This window comes from Molothrus ater, chromosome Z (genome assembly GCF_012460135.2).
Source record: "Molothrus ater isolate BHLD 08-10-18 breed brown headed cowbird chromosome Z, BPBGC_Mater_1.1, whole genome shotgun sequence".
Taxonomy (NCBI): domain Eukaryota; kingdom Metazoa; phylum Chordata; class Aves; order Passeriformes; family Icteridae; genus Molothrus; species Molothrus ater.
Genome location: NC_050511.2, coordinates 5,350,936 through 5,369,774, shown reverse-complemented (window position 1 = coordinate 5,369,774; position 18,839 = coordinate 5,350,936).

The following is an 18,839-nucleotide window of genomic DNA, read 5'->3' as shown; positions in this document are numbered from 1 at the left end:
CATCTTCCTATGAGAACTAGAAACTGTAAGAAGCCCTTCTCTGACAAGATGGCTGAAAATACTAACCAGCTCCAAATTAAGGCTCTTTATTTCTCTGGTAACACATTTTCTATCACCTGCTAAAAACTATTAGTGAGAAATTCTGAAAGTACTGATGTGAGTGTGTGTATGCAAGTTTACTTGTGGGTGTGCACACTGCACTACTGAGTTTTGTCCTGACCCCACAGGTGACCATCCAGACCTTGAAGCATGAAGACTGGTGACCTTTCTAACATTTTTTTAGCTTCTGTAATGGCAAAACTGTTATTACTGGCAATAAAATTACTCAGACCTTTTCTAAAGTCCTGGTATTGCAGTTGCCTCTAGTGACCTTGTCTGACAGTGAATTATTCAGGTTGACTATCAGCTACATTTAAAAAAGGAGGGGGGGGGAAAGGCAAACAAAACAAAACAACATTTGCTTTTATTGGTTTAAAATTTACTGCCTTTTAATTTCAGAGAGAGAAGAGTAGGGAGCCAGTTTTGCTCTCCCTCACTGGCATCAAAAATGGATAAATGAATCAATGTAAAACCTCAAGAAAATGAAGCAGTTTAAGTCTTGTTATATATTGATACCTTCTGATTCTGAAACTTTTTCACTTTCTTCTCTGTATATTTTTTCTCTCTTAACTTCAGGCGAGGACTTTACGGATCACAAGCACCACCACATTTTGGCTGTGGAACAGAGATTTAGTGAGGACAGTCGTCTCTCAATATGATTTAGAGGTTTCATCCCAACCTGGAAAACCTCTGATCCACAGAAGGACCATGCAGACTGACAGCACCTGAGGCACCTCTGTGACTTTCTATTCCTGTTCACGTTCCAGGACCACATTTTGGGTACTGGCAGTCCCTGCCTCATTCTTGCTGTAGGATGTTAGTTTCTATCTCTCCACAGCCCTGTCCAGCCTGGCCATGGGGTCTGCCAAGCCATGCTCGCCTGCAGAAGGATGTCCCAGCTTTGCCTCAATGTGTCCTCCTCTCCAGGGAAGTTCCCTGCTCCAGGAAGAGGCATCACAGCAGCCGTGGCTGTCAGGGGGTTCCCTTTTCCCACATCCCCCTGGGATGCCCTCAGCTCAGGTGTTGCACATCATCCAGATGAATTTCTGTTTGCAGCTGAAATCAGAAAATGTTAAGAATTCCAGCTTCGTCACAAATCTAAATATGATGGGAGACCTCATAAATAATTCCGTATAAAGAATGTAACTTCAGAGGGCTCTTCCTCCTCTCCCTCTGCCCCCACCTTTTTATTTTGTGCAACCAAGCTGGTACTATCAGAAACATGGGGAAGGAATATTCGTGGAACTGCATTGCCTTGCTAAATCCTTGCACTATTGCGTTAGATGTGACCTTAATCTCCTTACTCTTTCTGTTAGGGGATCATCCTCTTCACGTGCTTTTGCATTAGAATAAATTATTTCATAGTTCACATTTTTACTGTTGTTTTACACATTTAATCTCTGTGAAAGTAAGAGCAGAAACTGCAGTGTAGGAGATGTCTCTAAACTACTCTAGAGATATCTCTGCAAGCATTGACTGCCAGTGCAGCATGGGTGTCCCTCAACTCTGATTCATCCCAAACCACTGGACTAATTGAGCATCCTGTGCCCAGTGTCTGCTAAGGTATTCTAGTTCATTGGCCACAAGAAAATTTTCTGTGCTTTTTTCACCCGCAGCTACACTTTTTTTCATGCAAGTGTGTTGTACATAATTAGAAGTGGAAAAAGCGACAGAAGCACTGACAGAGGAGAACCTGCTATGTAACTTCAGACTGAGAGACTCCACCAAGTGGTGAGATCCCTCTTTTAACCAAGGAGCAAACCTAGAAAGCAAAGCTGAGAGATTATGATACACAGACTTTCTAAGTGACACCAAAGAGATGCTACAGAGCATGTTTTAAACCAGGAATACCTTAAAAACAGTTTCTGAACTGGTAAGATCCAGGCAAAGAATATCATCCCTTGTGAAATGATGATATTTTTAGTCATATTATCTGATATGTTTTTTTAAGCCAACCTGGATTTCTTTAATTTAGGAAGTCTACAAACTTTTTTGACAAAAAGTCAAAAAGCAAAAGTCCTTTGGTATTGATTGGCATGATTACTGCAGTAGGCATTGACCTGTAACATCTACAGAATTTTTAAGCCAAGGCTCCATTTGGTGTGGATCTTGTCCTGTGAATATTACTTTAATAGTTCATTCCTGAAGACAAGCAAGCACACAAAGACAGGCAAAAATCCAAGTAGTGAAAAAATTATGTAATTTAGATCTTCAAACTTCTACAGCTGAATTTTTTTTTTGTGAAGAAAACTTTATAACAAATCAAGAAAGCAGATGGGGACAAGACAAAGAGTTACCAGTATCAGATTACACACCTGTTAATCAGTCTGATTAAATGTCTGTTTATGCATCTTCCAGAACCACCTCATGCAATAAGAGTTCAAAGCATGTCATTTTTACTGAGCATATTTTTAGGTTTATTTATAGTATTAGGTGGGATTAAAACTGTCCAGCCATTAGGACCTCTATTCCTGGTTTTGCTAACACAAATACTCCTGCTGAGCTCAAAATCACTTAGTAGAGAAACTCTCCTCACAACAAGAAGAGTAGTGGGGGAAAAAGTTTCATGCTGTTTTAAGTGCTTAGAGAAAATCAAGATCAAATCAAAAAAATAACTTTAAACCAGAAAAAATTCCAGCCATTTCTATTAAAATTAGTATTGTTAGATTCCAACCAGTGCACAACAACACTGGCAGATTATTGAAACTGTAAAAGACATTTTCTCTCTTTCCCTTAATCTTTTTCATTTTCCTTTCTTTTTTAAATGCAGTTTAGATCATAGGGCATCATTTGCTGCCCAATAGAAAAGTCTTCTTTATTCCAGGGAGACCTGGAAAGTTGATAGATGCCCCTGTGCTTTGGTTCATCCATCTGTGGAATAACACAAGACCTTCCTCTTGGGAGTGCTGATGTCTGAAAAATACTTTAGGTTTCCCAGGTGAAAAGTGCAACTCATGTGCAGGAAGATTATTATTATAATCTTTTTTTCTCCCAACACAAGCATTTCATAAACTTGCATTGTTGTCAGAATAGTTCTGAAATATTTTACCCTCAGGTTCATCCTTCTACCTGTAGAGTAAAGCTCTCAGTAGTTTATTCTCAGTGTGTCTGTCTATGCACAGACTATCTTTTCAAAGTGATGCTGACATAGAAATTCACAGGATATCTATAATGTTCTTATTAAAGAGACAAATTAGTTATTTTACTTAAGCAAACAACAGAAGCATTACCTGCCGGAATGCCCAGGCACTCTCCATAAGTAAGACTGAGTGCTGATGAGATGTGTTGTTTCAATGCTTTTTATTTTACATTTTACCTTGGTGGGTAACTCAGCCTTGGTTGAACTGACTTAACTGCTCGAGTGCCAGAATTCTCAGGAATGCTCTAACATCACAACATTTACGACAGCAGGATTTTCTTTGTCAGGAAACCTTAAATTCTAATCCAAACTTGTCAGTGCCTACTAGATTTTTGTTTGTGGTTTGTTTTTTTTTTTCTGATGATGATCTCAAAACTGAGCAGTTTAACAAAGATATATGTCCTAAGCAGAAGAAAGATATAAATAAAAGACAGAAACTGGATATTAGTTTTGATAGTCATCTGCTTTGGGTCATGTCAAGGGACTTCAAAGTAATAAAATCTTTGTGGAGGCTTCAAAAGGTAGGACACCTTCTTGAATGGAACTGTAGTAACATAGCTTTTCCACAGAGTAGGTTAAAACCTTATTGCTTAAGTGCTGATTATGCTTTCAGGAATTCACCTATTTCTTAAAAATTTGTTCTATAATGTCTCTATAGTGTCATTAGGAGAAGACTCTACCTACTCTTGCCCAAAGACCATCAATGTCAAAAGGTACAAATGTTTCAGATGAGCTTGAAACCTTCCTCTTAGCTTTTTTATGCATATATGTATGCATGAAAATTTAAATTCATCAACCCAAAGGATCACTGAATCACTTGTGATGTAAAAGATCTCTAAGATCATCAAGTCCAACCCACTGCCAAGACCACCCCTAAACAATGTCCCCAAGTATATCTACACAGATTTTAAATATTTCCAGCAATGATGATTCCACCATTTCCCTGGGCAGCCTGTTCCAATGCTTGACAATCCTTTCTGCAAAGAAATTTTTCCTAATCTTCAATCTAAACCTCCCCTGGCACAACTTGAAGCTGTTTCCTCTCTTTGCTGATTAAAACTGGTTTGATGAGTCTGCCAGCTTTCTCTGTACCTCTGGGTGGATCCCATGTGGCCCCAGAGACTTGTTGGAGCCTCAGTGCTGTAGCTGGTTGCTAAGCAATTCCCCAACTCCAGTATATCCAACTACACCAGTTCCAGTCTTCCAAATGTCTACTTCTTTTCTCCACCACCACAACACATGGCTTATCTATCTATGCAACTACATGGTATGTTGTTCATTACAGAGTTACTCTCCAAAAGTAGCTCTCCTCCTAAATTTAGCAGTTTCAGCAGTGAAAAATTATACTGAAAAGAAGATTTGTTTGTTTATTTGGCTGATTGGTTGGGATTTTTTTTTTTTGTCCCTCCTTACCTCATGTTTCTGGCTTATAATGCCACAAATGGTCCAGTAAGTTGTTACCAGTATCATGCTTTGCCATTTTTTCTCGGCAGCGGAAAACACAGTTTACAAACTATAAATTCCCTCTACATAGAAGACTGTGGTGACTCTGAAATACTGTCCATATGGCCAAACAGAACCCATAAATATTGTCTGTTAGTAAGAAAAACCACATAATATTTCCCTCTGAGTTAATAGCTTCTGAAATAAAGCACTCTTTTGCATCCATTAGATACATAAACGGATACAGATCAAAGGAAAAAAATGAAGAAAATTAAAAGAGAGATATTACTTAATCTCAGCACAGATCATGTTAAGATTCCAATTTTCTGCAGCAAAATACTTCACAAGAGGGATAAAATCAACATTCAACCAGTTAAAATCACACCAGGTCTATTAAAATGAGTCATCAGACCAGATCTGAATCAGGTTTTTCTATGCTTGTAAAATAAGAACGTGAGTAAATAATATTTGTTGCACCTGTTTATAGCTTGCAGGATGTTAATTTTTTTTGAAAGAGAGATAATCCTCCTCCTCCACAAAGTAAATTTAAAGAGACTCAATGTCAAAGTCAGATATAGGAAGATGCACAGCCCATTTATAACTCTCTTATCAGAAAGATGCATTTCCCCAAAGTTTAGTGTCTAAAACCAACATATATATCTAGCATCTAAATATATTTTTGAGATACTTTGGGCAGGGATTCAACTAACTACTAGGCATTTAAAGTAACATTTTGGTAGAATTTCAATTCCTGCACTCAGGAAACAAAGTTAGAAAGAAAATACTTTGCCTAGATACCTGAGACATCCTATCTGTTGAAGTCTTTTGGAGAAAAATTTTCAGGTAATATGGGTTAATTTGAGGAGTCTCTCATCACCATCTCTGCCTTTACTGAACCGAATACTCAGATATTTATTTCTTATTTACAGAAATTTATCACTGAAATTGATAATTCTTCAGGACATCCTGACATGGGAAGTATACTCAGACTCTTTCCAGCTGAAATGGTGATGCGGTCTATATTATGGTATATATATACATATATATGTACATATGTACATATATAAATATGTGTTATGCAAAGTGTATTTCAAAAAAGAAAAAAAAAAAGGTGTTTGGGAGGTGAACTGGGTCAATGAAAAGGTTTCAAATGACAGTTGTTTCACCACAAAACACAAGCCTTGCAGCAGAGACTGAGGTATGCTGAAGGAGATGCAATCCATCTCCCTTTGTGGAATGAAGCTGGGTGGGAAGGACTTGCAGATCCTGTAAACCTCTGGTTCCAGATGTACAGAAAAGTCTGCCAATATCAGACATGCCAAAAGAAGAGATGGGTCTAGACTCTAGCTAGCACCTTAATTTGTCCTTGTTTTTGTCCAGTGATTACTCATTTAAGCGAACAGTTGTTGTGAGTGCTCCAGGAAAACGAGCTCCCCTTCAAAGCTAAGCTCCTTGGCAGGAAACTCAACTTTCATTTGTTCCTTTAAGCCATGCATGCAAAACTCGTATGTAGGTAGGAGAAACTCTGTTTCCAAGGCTAGTTTGGGCTTCTGAGGTGGAATTGCTGGAACAATGTTCCTTAGGTTAAGAAACCCAGGTCTCCTACCTCCTAGTGTTATACCATCTGTATTATCACAAAGACAAAGAAGTGCAAGTATCTGAAAGACAGCTCCTGAATATGAATAGCTTCATATTCACTGACTTCAGCAAGTTTTAGTTTAGGCTTCAGATACCAGCAGTTTATATCATGCTTTTGCATAGCAAAGCTGTTCCCTTTTTTTTTTTTTTCCCCAGGAAAGAAAGAAATTTTCTGATGTTTGACAACTCAGATAAGTGTTTCATCAAAATCTCAGTGGAAGAGCAAGAGGTATTTTTAGGAAAAAAAAGGGAGAAAAAAACCAAAACTTTTTTTTTGTTTATTTAAATGAAAAATGAGAGAAAATATTGACAATTTTTTTAAGAGACTTTATTGTTTTCTTTAATCTGTAACTCTCAAAAGACTTGTTCCTTCTTCTTCTGGGATCAAGATTCAGACACTAAGAACTCAAGATTAAGGTTTCATTGGTAACTGCACTATAAAATATCTGAAAGTCCAGTTAAGTTAGTATCAAAGTGCAAATCTTCTGTATTCAGGCTGAACAAATCAAAAAGTTGTTATTGTTTTTCTTTTTTCTTTTCCTAAGTACAAAACTATGTTTTGCTTAACAACATTTCCCTTAAAAAGACTATTTTAATTAAAAATAATAGCTGTGATTGATAATTTTAATAAATTATATTTAATAATAATTTTAAGTTATATAGGCGATGGAAAAGAATACCTGAAGGTATTTAAGTTAGAAAAAATGCATTTTCCCAAGAAAATTTGAATTTCTGTTTGATTCACTTTTCCTAAAATATTTATTGTATTGTTGTTTTCAAGTTAGATCAGTAAAACCATTGAGATAGATAAGTTAGTGGTATTTTGTTATTTTTTTCAACTGAGATGTAGAAAGTGGCTCCTCTGAATTAACTGAGGAATGACAGAGCAATGAGAATATGTACAAACCAAGCAGTTACCATTGAGGATGTAAAAAAACTATCAATTCCCTGCATTGTTCTAGTGATATGACAATAATCTAGTGAACCTGACCCTAAACCCATACCAATATGCAAGAAAAAATAAAACACAGAGCAAAACAAAACAAAGTGGGGGAAAGGCATTTTTGAAGAAAGTGAGGGTATGTGTTGAGATAACAATACCTCAGAAAAGTGACATTGAGCACTTCAGATTCTTTAGTATATTTTTTTAATCAGACTGAGATATGTCTCTATTTTTCCACATGAAAGAAGGAAGAGAGAGAGAAAGATGATGAGGTCCAGAGCTATGAATATGAGTGACTGAGTGATTTTACAGGGGAAGGGGCTTAGCTGCTGTTGAGTGTCTGTGAGAAGTATCAGTGGCAATTAACCTCCTGAAAACTGCTGCTGTGTGATACCTTCCACAGTCTCTAAACTACATAAGTTTACAACTGTCTCTGACTATCTAATAGTCAGAGCCTGTGTCAGAAAACTGAATAAATTTTGTGCTGCTTCATAAAGTTGCAAAAGAAAAGCAAAAGTGTAAGTTGCCATGAAATACATGATAATACCCCATCCCCTGTATGGGTGGGGCCTCCTTATCTGGAAATATTCTATTGTGCCATCATCACCTATGCTGTGGATGAATGGAAGTCTTCATTCTGTAAATGAATTCAAGATTAAGCATTTTCAAAATGTCTCATATTTGGAATACTGAGATGTCAAAAGACTCTAAATATCTGTCCCATGAGACCTATTAGCTCCTGTCTTTTCTTTCATCTTAACCAGTCTGATATTTTATGCACAAAACAGAGATGGACTCATTAATTGAAATTAATAAAATCGCATGAAAACATACAGATTTCTGGTTCAGGTTTTCTTGCTGGCTCATGCCACATAAATGAGATAACAGATTATCCAATATGCTATTACTGTGGCACTATCAAACACTGATGATTTTTCCTCACTGCACCTAGCAGTGCTTCAGCAATGCTGCTGTGGTCTCTCTCTCAGGATAACGACTTGTTAAAAAAAAAAAAAAGAAAAAAAAGGAAGTAAGAAAGAGAGAAAAAATAAAGACAGAAAGAAATAATCATTGTAGAACATCCTGAGGGAACAGAGAGAAGTGGAAAAGCCAAAGAAAAAAGTAGCTAAGCCTGCCTTGACTGCATGAAATTTGTTGGAACGCCTCCTAGGGAAAGAAAATAATCACTTTTTGGGGTGATGGAATTTAAATAACTTAAAATTGTGCATACACAATTGGTTCTTTTGCTGCTCTTAGGAAAAAGAAAATTACTCAGTCATAGCAACCTATTTTTCAGCGGGAAGGAAAAAATAGAGTAAGTGGAAAATACCAGAACAAGTTTTGAAGCTGAGACACATTTCAATTACTAAAGTGAAATACAGTTCTTTAAGTATTTCTTGTTGATTTTCTCATCAACATCTCTCCTAGCTCCTTTTAAATGAAAACTTAAAGCTTGGATGTGTGTGCAAACGTGTGTCCTCAGAGACAGCTGTGTGTCTCAGCCAGGCTGAACACAAACCACTGTGGGTGTAACAGGGTAAGAAAAGCTTAAACTACAGTAATTAGAGTCAATAACCCCAAGCAAAGTAGAGACAAGGAAAGCTAACCTTAAGAAGTAAGCTTTGACAGAGTGGGCTACAGGGAAGAGGAAAGCCCCAGCACACAGGTGGAAAGGGTTTGTCTGACAGGTCTGGGGAAGCAGGCTGGTTTTCTGAACAAGGAACTGAGCTGCTTCCTGCCAAAACAATCCTTGAGTGATCCTTTAAATTCACGCCTCCAAATTGTTGGTTTTCTGTCCATAAACCTGGATGTTGCCACATATTCTCAGCCATTTTGATGAACTTCCTTGTACCAAAGCACAAGTCAGAAGTTTTATTATTTTTATACTGAAAACGACAATACAGTGAAACCCAGGTAAGCTGCCATTGTAGAGAGCTCTAGTTAAGAAAACACCGAGATCAACCCACATAAACCTGCTTGTGACGAATCACCCCACCTTTCACAGAGCCTTGGTCTTTGCACAGGCCTCACAGGCAGACTAAAAATGCCTGCCTTCATCACACCTATACCCAAAACATCTCTCCCAAATAAAACTGATAAAGAGGAATATTATGTCTGCCTAAGTTCAAGATTTCACTTGGCTGCTTTGTTGGGGAAGCTTATGAACATTTGTGTTCAGAGTGAGGAGTTTCCATGCCTCAGGGGCCTGCTTTCTCCTTTGACCACCTGGGAATCCAGGGGCTGCTCATCTTTAAGTATCTCCACCATGTGGAGGTAAAACAGTGTGAACCCTTAGCCTTTGTCGTGGGTACTGAGCAGAGCACTGACTGTGCTGCAGAACCTTAGCTTTCATCTTAGCATCACATTCTTTTTGTAGCTGACCTTGCACTCTCACCCTGTGTGAAGTAGTGGGATGCAGAATCTTTCAAAGTGGCACGGAGCACGTGCAGCTGTGACTTGGGCAGGGTTTATCCTTCACAAAATCATAGAATGGTTTGAATTTGGAGTACATTAAGATCATTTTGAGCCAACCCTCCTTCCACTGGACCAGGTTGCTCAGGCCCCCATCCATACAGTCCTTGGACACTTCCAGGGATAGGGAAGTTTGCTTTCAGAGACAAACTCAAATATATTGCAAATGCATCTCCAGGAGCAGCATTGCTACCATCCAGCAGTGCTGTGACAAAGGTTTTGGTACAGCTTAAGGTCGGTATTGTACAAAGGCAGCTGAAATGGCTGGAGTTCACCATCCCTGGGTTTTTTTGCAGCTATAGTGCAGACATGCCCTCATGCCTTTTAGAAATGTTCGCCCTCTGTTTTCAAGAAAAGCAGAACAGTATTTTAAAGAGTTAAACATGTATTAAGCAAGGCTTTACCTTTCTTTCAGAGTGGGAAGGCCATCCTGCAAGACTGCAGCTGGTGAGATCTCACATTTGAGTTATGATTTTAAGCTGCTGCAAAGTTACTCGTGTCGGGACGCCACAGGAATCAATGTTGGATCCACAGCTTTTTCAGTACCTTAAATGACTCGGAGCATATTATTTAAACTAAAAATTTCTGGTGTGCAGATGACAGTAAATTGGGAGGAAAGGTCATCCGTGAGAAACAATACAGTCAGGTAGGGAAGGATTTAGATCATTTAAGTACTTGAGCTAATAGATAGCAAATTCAATGCAGATAAATGCAGAATAATGGGTCTCGAAGAATGTAATAAAAGGACATAATATCTGCTTAATGGGAAGGTACTACAGCATATTGACCTGGAGAGAGATATGAGAGTTATTTTAATAATAAAAAAACCCTTATATTAAAGCTTTCAACTCAATTATTGTTAAGGAAATACAGTGTATTTCGTTAGGACCTCACCCAAAGTACTGCATTCAGCACTAATCACTCTACAGTTCAGAAAGCATGTTTAGAATTGGTCTTGAAGGGGTGATTTGTAGAGCAATCTAATGAAAGCACATTTCAGAGATATAAGTTTTGAGGACATTACAGTGAAGATTGAATGTATCTTCACCAGAGTCAGAGACTTTAGAGGTGACTGTCTAAGACGTCCAGTACAAGCTTAATGAATACTTGGCAGTAAGAGGTGAACTGTTGAGGAACTCATTACTTTAACCCCTCAATCTTCACAATTCTATTAAGTTCAGAGCTGCTGTCACGAAGGAACAAATTCTTATCTAGATTTAAACCACTGCAGTTTGGGTGAAATCACTGGAGCTACTCTTCTTACAGAACCATGAAGAAGAACAGGATCTGTCCTTCAATTTCTAATAAGAGACTAATGGAGACTCTGCTCCAGTACAGGTCCCCCTCTGTACCCTCCCTTGTATCATTTGGCTATACGGGTTACAGGCTTGTTAGATAAGGGAACATCAAGGTCTAGAAAGTCCAACAGGGCACCAGAATTTCCTGAAAAAAAGGCACAAGACAGCTTGCTAAGTAAGAAAAGAATTAACTACATGCAATCAAGAGGTTTTTCTCTCTCCTTTCTGCTACAGTATGACTGAAAACAGCCGGCGGGAGGAAGTGGGCTCTGATAAATGGCTATTTTTTGTGACAGCAAAGCCATCACATTGTGTCTGCCAGAGACCTGCTAGAAGGCATGCCTTGTGAAGCCTGTTTTGAAGCTGTCAGTATGTGACTCTCTCATCTTTGCAATCTTTTTTTTTCATATTTTACAAGTTATTATTTTTTCTAAAGCTAATGGGCAGTTTAAGTGACAAATCAGTTCCTTCCTGCCTATAAATTGGTGGTTTACAGATGTTGGAAATGTAATCTGGTATTTTGTTCAGGCTTCAGACACAAAATCTTCTTTGGCAGGAGGCCGTCATTTAATCAGAAAGTACACAGATCTGTTCCAAATGCATGGTCCTGGGTAAGCATTCATCATTTGGTACTCTGTAAGCAGAGAACAAGGGTGCTTGTGTATATTTTCCCTCATTCTGCTAATACAGATGACACAAAATTCATTCTTCTAAAATGATAATGTTCAGAAGACAGTTCATGTTTACCATATCCTACATTACCAGTTCTGACGCACTTTTCTCGTCTTTCAAATGGCTTTTAAATGAATTAGTTTATTTTAATCAGGGAAAGTTTCTCAATGAGACAGATAGAAGTTGTGTCTGATTTTGTTTTTCATTACCTCCCCAGATAAAAATGAAGGTTTTTCTAAGAATTACTTGCGTCATTTCCTTCATGAATAAACAAATTGTTGGAAGAGATGGAACATGAATATTATGAATGCTTTTGAGATGATCCAGAAGGAGACATAACCTTCTTCTAAGATAATTCTGCCACAACCTTCTTGAAAGGCTTGCAAAGATAAGCCACCTGCTATAAGATTAATGCAACTAACTGAAATAGAACTTTAGAACTGCAAACTTTCTGGATCTAAAAAGAGGTGGGTTGGTTTGTTTCTATGCCTTTTTTCTACAAGCTTCTGGAAAAACTATTTTGTGTTGCACATAAGTGCAAAACATTACAGGTCAATGCTATTTTTTTCATTATGTCATATCAAAATATTATATTTCATTTACCTGTCTTGTGGCATTTCATTGTCAGATTATTATCTTCATTCAATTACATATAGAGCTTTCACTTCCCAATCGATCCAGTAACATAACAGTGGTGAAAGCCAAAGGATTCAGTGAAGAAGTAAATTATGTTAATTTGTATATTTATATATACAACTTTATGCAAATAATTGTCGGTGGGAAACAAAGTAGAAATCAAATCCAATGTTAAGCGTACCAGGTTGAAAAAGTTGTCTAAAAGATGAATTTATGTAATACAAGCTTGGGGATCATTAGGTATTTATCATAAACTATTGGGTACGTGTACAAAAATCTGTACAAATCTTCATTTTTGTTTTTTATGACTAAAAGTTCTGTGATATTATCACACTATTTGTTTACTTTGTCTTTTAATACATTTTAATACACTTTTTTTTCTGTGTGTGTTCTGTCCACTTATTATCAATTGAGGTACTTTTCTCTTTGTCTTTCCACTTCTATGATTTTGAACTTCCATTCGCAATTGCCTTTCACTTCTTTTGAAATGCTCTTTAGCAGATTGTTTCCCTTTTTCTCGTTCTCTGCTTTATGATTTCCTTTGTGCCACTGATGTGACTTTCCTTACAAGTAAGGCAATGAATATGAATAATTAAATGAAAAATGAATGTCACAAAAATAATTGGAGAAAAAATATGATGAAATAGTAGAATAAAATAATTTTCACCTAAAGAAAATTAATTATTGACTTCTTGTGAGGTTTCAGGTTTCTTCCCTTCCCTTCCCTTCCCTTCCCTTCCCTTCCCTTCCCGGAACTTCCCTTCCCTTCCCTTCCCGGAACTTCCCTTCCCTTCCCTTCCCTTCCCTTCCCTTCCCTTCCCTTCCCTTCCCTTCCCTTCCCTTCCCTTCCCTTCCCTTCCCTTCCCTTCCCTTCCCTTCCCTTCCCTTCCCTTCCCTTCCCTTCCCTTCCCTTCCCTTCCCTTCCCTTCCCTTCCCTTCCCTTCCCTTCCCTTCCCGGAACTTCCCAGAACTTCCTGGAACTTCCCGGAACTCCCCTTTTTACTTCCTATTACAACAAGAGGAAAATAAACCTGTTCTTAGGCAATAAAAATACTTTCACCTCATTGGTTTCAATGATCTGGACATCTCTCTTCATAATTTTCTGTGAAGTAAAGGATGCCTTCCTTTCTTTAATCTCTGTTTATTCTGTGCCTTTATTGAGGAAATTATTCTCCAAAGTTGCAAATTCAAAACATATTTTGAAAACAATATTTGAAATCACAACACTTTTTCAACCCAATTCAACTCTTTCAACACTGGCAGGGGTGGGTCCTATGGCAAAGTCATTTTTGGAATTAGGCAGGGGTGCTGTGGCCTTCCTTCACACATCTCACATTATCTTAATTTCTTGTGGCTTGTGAGCTCCCACCATGCAATATTTTTGCTCATTAAGGTCTTGCTGGTGGTTTGCCATCCTCCTTGTCAGACTTCTGGCATCCTTTTCAGTCAAAACTTAATCAAGGAGATGAAGTTGGGTAACAGGATTCCAAAATGAAACCACAGGTAGGCTATGGATATCTAGATAGAACCCATCCAGCACAACTTCTTGTTAAACTACAAAGAGACCAGCTAGCAAAAACACAGCCTCTGTTTGTTAAATGAAAGTTAACACGTTGACTTTGCTTTTATCTGCTGTTCTCATCACTATGGAAAAGGTAGCCTGGGGAAGCTGCAGAATCTCATGAGTGAAGGCGTTTAGGAGCATGTCAGATGAACAACCACCTGGAATGGGGAAGTTTAGAGGAGGGATTTAGAGGCAGATGAAGTTTTGAGACCCTGTGAGCCCTATAATCTTCCATGCTGCTGTGTTCCAAGTACTTAAAGATACTGGAGGAATAGCCAGCTCTCATCCTCTAACTCTGTGAGTTCATTCACCCCTGACAACAAACCTGCACACCAGGATTTTTCCTACAGCAGTAGCAGTCCTACAGCAATTTCTTCAGCAGCCTCCTGAATTCTGAAAAAAAATACTTCACATTTCAGCTATTAAGGCCATGTAGGTTTCTAACAAATGACGAGGTCAACTGAGAGTGAAAAGCAAGTGCAGCAATTGCAAAATTAAAAATGTGCTTTATTTTAAGTCTGTCAGAAATGCAAACACAAGCTGAGGAATGCAAAGTAGTTTAATTAAAGCTCAGTTAAAAACTAGCATAATTATTATATTAAAAAAAGTAATTTGATTGAAAGATTCAAGATTCTTCTCTTTTTTTTTCTAATGGTAGTGAAATCACATTTTACATTTGATTTTTTTTTTTTTTTTGGAAGACAATATTTCTCATGTCTTTCTTGTCAATGCTGGTATTACATTTTTTTCAAGACAGTGTCTTGCTCAAGGAAATCCCAGAAGCCACGTAAGTTCAGTTTCATCCAAACTCAATCAAAAGTCACGTATATTAATTGTGGCAAATTCAAGCATTTCTAACCAGTATTCTTAACTCACTGGTTTTTAGTGAACTGGGGTCACCATAGGCATTCAAATTTCTATTCAAGTGTCATTCCCTATTAGTAACATACTATTTACATCTTGGGAACAACAATTTAGATTTCTCTGTGCCAAATAATTATTTTCCATTGCGGACAATGTGGGAGGGACTGTCTGGCAAAGTGTAGGGCATTGACAGAGACTTAGTAGTGTCAATTAGTATCAATTAGCAGTGTCACTATCTTCCTTAATGTTAATAAAATCTTTCCATATTTCTGTTTAAACATCATTTAAGTCATGCTTTATCTAACCAGCTAGATGTGTCTTCAGAAATCTAATTAATTCCAAAACATTTTGGTTTGTCTTACAATCTTTTATTTTCCCCCACATTTTTTTTGGTGATTATGAGACTTAAACCAAGAGGACCATCAGTGGGAGATTTGTGGATTTCACATGGATTTCACAAGCACTTCTTGCAAGATATGTCTTTGTTGTTATTTCCCTAGCATTTTTTTAGAGAAAAACAACTGGTTTCTGACAGATGGCCTTTAAACAACTTAGCTAGCATCTTTTAATCCTTTGGCTTGAAATAAGTTGTCTGCCTTCATATGGCACATTGGTCGCCGGCCTGAAGATCTTCAGGGCTCCTTTTCCATTCACTTTACACTTGTCACTCTCCAAAAATCTTGGAGAAAATATAAGATTTCACCCAAAAAAGATTTTTTTGTTGTCGTTTATGAAAACAAAGTAAATCTTATCTATCTATCCCATCCACAACTGAATTCCTCTGAAAGATCATAACTCTTCCTAAATGCCTTCTTTTTCCTGCTCTTAATTTGATTACAGTAGAAGTAGCACAATCCTAGAAAAATATTTTATACTGCAGACCTTTTCTTTTACTTATTCACTGAATCATCTCCTAGAGTTCATCTCAAGAATGCCTGGGCTAGAAAGCCTACTTTATCCAACTCATTAAAAGTTTCTTTAAAAGCATCTTCTTGGGAACTTAAGACCTTCAAAATTCAAAGCTGCCCCTACTGTCTCTCATGTCATATGGTTTGAAATTGTGAAACTCATCAGTGCGTGTTCAAGAATTGAAACAAAACATTATTGCTATTAACATTCTCCTCAGTCCCTGGAGGTGATACATGATGATCTGTGTGGTTCCTGGGTGCTGGAGTCAAAGAAGTGGAGGTCCCTGTGGGAGCAGACAGATGATTTTCTGAAATAAACAGTGTTAATTTGCCCTGGAGAAGCCCATGATCCAAACAATGTGGAATACTGAAAGACTACTAAAAAGCTTAGCTGTGTGCTCCTATTTCTTGGTGATAACTGTCAGTTTTCTAATAAAGCAATTTCTTTGGCAGACAAACCACGATGTTCTGTTCCGGTCCTGTGAAATTCTCTTTGTCACATCTATTTTGTTTGTGTGCGTGTTTAATTGTTCCTTCCTTTTAAGTTTCTTTAATGCCTGCTTTGTTACTGGACTGTAGTCTTTACAGAGCTTGCACGAAGTATTTACCGAAATGGTTGAAAATCAAATTTTAGGAAAAAAGTAAGCAACAAGTGCATTTATTAACATAGTACTGTGAAGTGTAAAATGGATGACAGTATTAGTACAGCTTCCATCTGGGCAGTGCTCCAAACCCCTCCTTTGATGATTGAGACATGACAAAATTTTGGCTTTGTTGTTTCTTAGCTTGTTTTTCAAGAAACTGCATCTCACCTTTTGGAGTTTGGATGTTTTGGGGTTTTTTTTCAGAAGTTTGGGTATTCTGCTGTATACCTTTGACTTCATAGCAGAGCTCTGAACATAAGACAGCATTATTAGCTTCATTGGGAGACTCTCACTCAGCTCATCAGAAAGAGAGCTTCAAGAATACATCTTCATTTGCAGGATCAGAAAAACCCCAAACAGCCAAACGACTGAAAAACAACAAAAGACCCCAAACAACCCTCTATACTCCTATGTAAGTAAACAACTCTATGATTCTGAAGTTTTAAAATGAAAAGGTCCTTAAGAGCAGTTGTCCGTCCATCTGTCCACCTACCACAGTGTAAAACATGGAAGGACTGCATCCACTTTTTATTGCTATTTTACTAATCAAAGCAGCAATTATTCTTTAAGTACAAAGGCACTATTAGTGAAATATGTCCTACATCATCACTTGAGTATGGTCTTAGTTGCTGTGGCTTCTAATCGAACCAAGAAGTTAATCTGAGATGTTCAGATGAATCCTTGTGAATGCTATTTTTCCCTTTTTTTAACAGAATAGTGAGAGAAATAATTTAATAAAGAGAATTTTCCATATGCTTATATTCCAAAGATTCTTTCTAGAAGAACAAGTCTAAAGCCAACACAGAAACAATAACAAGAGGTTAGATTTAACTTTGCTTGTACTTTTGTCCTCCTTGAGTTCACCTACATTAGCCAAAATATTAATGGCACTATAGAGCTTTCCCAACTACTTCTTGAGGGGGAAGAGGGATTATTTGATTCCTTTTTTATCACAATTTATGTCAGTATAAAAGTTATAGAGATTGCCAGAAACCAAAGGAACATGATGTAGAATCACAGGAAAAGTGTAAAATCAATACAGCCAGGTGTCTGAATGCTGCACTTGGCAGCCCCTCTCTAATCCATAGTCAGTGCTATATTTTATGTATACAACTGAGATTCTTTTCCCAGATAATCCTCAAACCCAAATAGCCTGCACCAGTGCAGTGACCACAGAGACAGGAGGGGTTCCTATTATGTTGTGTAAGGAAGGATCTTCAAATGAGTGTCCAGACAGTACCTGCAGCCCCTGAAGAGGAGAGAAGTACTTCCAGGCTGCCTGAAATGTCTGGAAGTGTCTTTGTCTCCTAATGTTAGAAGAAGTCAAGGTAAGTTTTTCTTGTGACTTACATTTCTCCTGTTCAGTGATGTATTCCAGGCTCAACCATGACCATTTTTACCTGGGAGATGTATGTTTTTCATAAGAGACTGTCAGAAGAAAATGCAGAGCCTTTTTTGCTTCCTCTTTCTGCTCTTTCAGGTAGAAACCAGACATAGCTAAAATCATTCTTGTGCATTCTTCCCCTCTCAAAATAGTAACTAATTTAAAATCTGTCCAGATCTCTAACTTCACACAATCAAAACTGTGAATTGTAGTAATTCATTTGTCTAGCCATCAGCCCAACATCTTGTCACACGAGAAGGTCATTTGACTGTCAAGAGGAAAAATGAAACACTAAGGACTAAAATACCTAAAGAAAGCATTTAACACATTTCTTAGTATAACCAAAGTTGCTAAGCAGAAGAGTTTGTGGTGGGTAATCTCTGATCCTGCTTTCATGAGAAAGCTTTTGTAATTATATTCCATCCGTGCCTGGTTTTAAAGAAGGGCAGATCTTTCCTGGATTTGATTGGAGTTTGAATGATATTTCATCTGTTTAATTAATGTGAATTTCAGAAAATTTTCTCAATATTATTGTTTACTTTAAGTTTTAGGCTGAAAAAAAATCTGATATTCTGGACTTTGTTTATTCCATTTAAGTGTTTAGTGCACTTTGATCATCACCTTGTTCTGTAGTCTCACACATAGAAAATACATTTACACCCTCTCACACACATAGGGAAACAAATAAAACCCTTCACATTCATATATATATTTGTGTGTATTCCCTAGCTTTGTTTTATACTTGACTTATAAATTATTTTAAGAATGTTCTATGCTTGCAAAGTACATAGTTAAATGAATTTCTGATCTGTTGCCGTAGCTCTTCATTATGCACTACTGCAATACAAGCACAAACACAAATACAAATAAATAGAAATGCAAATACTACTACTAATGAAAATAATAATTAATAACAGTAGTAAACACCATTATCTTTGTCTGTGCCAAGGGCACAAACAGACTTAAAACTGTTTACTTATAAATTTCCTTATATATACACAGGTTATGAGTTCACCATGGCTGGATGCCCGTTGCCCACCAAAGCCACTCTGTCCCTTCCTTGCTCAGGTGGGCAACTCAGCTCAACTTCACTCCCAATTTCCTCTACCTCTTCCCCCAGAAGAGCACAGGGAGA